This window comes from Pinus tabuliformis, chromosome 5_2, assembly GCF_031772625.1.
Source record: "Pinus tabuliformis cultivar Carrire ecotype Pingquan chromosome 5_2, CPIR1, whole genome shotgun sequence".
NCBI lineage: Eukaryota > Viridiplantae > Streptophyta > Pinopsida > Pinales > Pinaceae > Pinus > Pinus tabuliformis.
The window spans coordinates 350,044,932-350,048,090 of record NC_142306.1 but is presented as its reverse complement, the minus strand read 5'-3'; positions in this window follow the sequence as shown (position 1 = coordinate 350,048,090).

The window sequence follows — 3,159 nt, the reverse complement described above, 5'->3', positions numbered from 1 at the left end:
CCATAAGGTTCGTTTTCTTTGCATGTCCGTGTTGGTTTTTGTGTTTTGTGTTTTGTAGGGAAACAGAGCTTTCTCAAGGCAAACACGCAAACCAAGGCCCCCCCCCCCTCTCTCTCTCTCTCTCTCTCTCTCTCAAATTTTTTGTATAGATCAATTGGTTCAAAGCTATTTTAAGAGAGTGGAGGTCTTGGGTTCAAGTCTCCATTTTGTGGGGGCGGATTATTTCATTCCCGCACATTCGCGCACTTTGCCGGCAACTTCAACAATTTTTTTTTCAAAAAGCCATAACTTCTTCATCCGGAAGCCTTTTTCAAAGCCGTTTTTTTTAAAACAGCCTAATTTTTCGAGATCTATCCATTGGAACACTTACTTTCAGCATCTTTAGCTTCAGTTTTTTTTTTTTTTAAATGGAAAGTCCATGCCAAGTCATTCTTGACAGCACTAACTACTTCCAATGGATATCCTACATGGAAGATTTACTTAGAAGTAAAGGTCTCTACAGAATAGCCACAGACCAAGAGAAGAAACCAAAAGATGAAGACAAGGCTGCAAATGTCTATTTCTCCTGATCTTAGATTCCATATTGCAGAACTTGAAACTCCTCATGAAGCATTGGAACAAATCACTAAAGTTTTTGGGATTAAAAATGAAATTAGAGCCCATCAACTTGAAAATGAGTTGCTTACATTGGATCCTAATAATTTTTCTTGCATTGAAGATTTCTTGTCCAAATTCAAGACCCTTAGATATCTCTTGGAAGGTGTTAAGGTTAAGAAAGAAGATAGTAACCTTATTTATTCCATCCTTACTAAGTTGGGACCAGCCTACTCTGTATTTGTTTCCACCTTCCATTCTACAAGGGAAGCTTTCATTTGTCAAGGAAAAGACTACAAGGCCCCTTCCTTTGACTCTTTTTGTGATTCTTTAATAAGAGAACAAGAAAAACTCTTACACCTTGGTCTTCTTAATCTTGGAAACTCTTCCAAGAAAGCGTTAGCCGCCCAGCAGCAACCAAATTCAAAGAATCCTAAGAAGTCATATCCTAAAAAGAATGGTCCTAAACCAAACAAGTGTCCTAAGCAAACTCAGCCTCAAAATGAAAGATCATTTCAGCAAAATGATAAGACCAATAAAAACAAATGGAAGAAGACTGATAGACATTGTAACTTTTGTAATCGAGATGGCCACTTAGAATCTAAATGCTTTAAGAAGATGGAAGCCTTGGAAGCCGCAATGAAGAAACATAACATCCATGTGGAGCATTCTTCAACTTCAACTTCAACTTCATCTTCAGGAATGGCACTTTCTGCATGTCGTGTCAATCATCTCAGTCTGGTTATGCATTAAATGTATCTTCTTCTTCTCATTCTCATGAGTGGCTCATTGATTCTGGAGCCTCTTATCACATGGCCAAAAACCAAGCCATGTTTTCTTCTTTAAATGATTGTAACACCAAAAATATATATGTTGGTGATGATAGATCTCTTAATGTTGTAGGGACTGGAACTGTTCATCTAGACAATGGTCAGTTTAATGATGTATTATGTGTTCCAACCTTATCCTGCAACCTTCTATCTGTATATCAGATAACTCATTCAGGTGAAGGTAAAATTGTTGAATTTTCACCTCATGATGTTGTAATCAAGGATCTAGAGATCCTAAACAGATTCTAGCTACTGGTATTGCTGATGATTCCACAAGGTTGTATAAGTTTCACAACTTTGGGTCATCAAATCTTCCCTCAGTATTTGTTGCTCATAATGATGAAGTGAGCAAACTTTGGCATGAGCGATTTGGTCACTTAAACTATCGCTCCCTTCAGCATCTATGTAAAGAAAATATGGTGACAGGTCTTCCTATGGTATCTTGCAGAGATGGTGTTTGTTTCGGATGTGTACTCGGAAAACATCATCGGGACAGTTTTGAAAAACGTGCCTCTTGGCACGCCTCAGCCCCTTTACAGCTTGTGCACAGTGATTTATGTGGTCCACTTCCTGTTGCTTCATTCTCTGGCTGCAAGTATTTCTTAACTTTCATTGATGATTTCTCCAGACGCACTTGGGTATACTTCTTAAAACTCAAGAGCGAAGTATTTAACACATTTTTGGCCTTCAAAGCCTTTGTTGAAAAACAATCTGGACATCAAATTCTTAAGCTAAGAACTGATAATGGTGGAGAATATGTTAAAAACACATTCATCAACTTTTGCACCGAAAATGGAATTCAAATGCAACATACTGTTCCATACACTCCACAACAAAATGGTGTAGCTGAAAGGAAAAATCGCACCTTAAAGGAAATGGCTAATTGTATGCTGCAATCTAAAGGACTCAGTCTTAGTTTTTGGGCCGAAGCAATTAATTGTGCAAATTATATAATAAATCGCACTCCTACTAAGGTTCTAAAGAATATCACTCCAGAAGAAGCTTGGAGTTCCATTAAACCAGATGTAAGTCACTTTCGTGTTTTTGGAAGTGAAGCATGGGCCCATATTCCAGATGAAAAGCATAAAGCTTTAGAACCTAAGAGTGAGAAATGTACTTTTGTTGGATATTCTGAAGATGTAAAAGGTTATAGACTTATTCCATTTAAGTCCAAAAATGTTATCATTAGAAGAGATGTAAAATTTGATGAAAATAAATCGGCCTGCGAGCCTAGTCCGGCGGATGTGCCACCTCTTCCTATCTCTTCTACTTTTGAAAACATTTTTCTTCAGATGATGAAAGTGAGGATGACAATCCTCCCCACCTTCTTAGGATCCTCAACTTCCAAGATGGGTCCGTGCTACTCGGGATGCAGCAGGTGATCTTGCTGGTGATCCTACAGATCAGCGACGTACACGTTCTCAGTTTGAAAGAGCCTCTTCTTTACTGGCTCAAGCTCCAGTAAATCATGATCCTGACACTTTTGCAGAAGCTTCAGGCCATCCACATTGGGAAGCAGCTATGAATGAAGAATATCATTCATTATTGAAAAATGATACATGGGATCTTGTTCCTCTACCAAAGGGACGCAAACTTGTTAGATGTAAATGGGTTTACAGAACCAAGTATGGACCAGATGGGAAAGTTGATAAACATAAAGCTTGTCTTGTTGCTAAGGGCTTTTCACAGGTTGAAGGCATTGACTACACTGAAACCTTCTCCCCTGTTGCCAAAA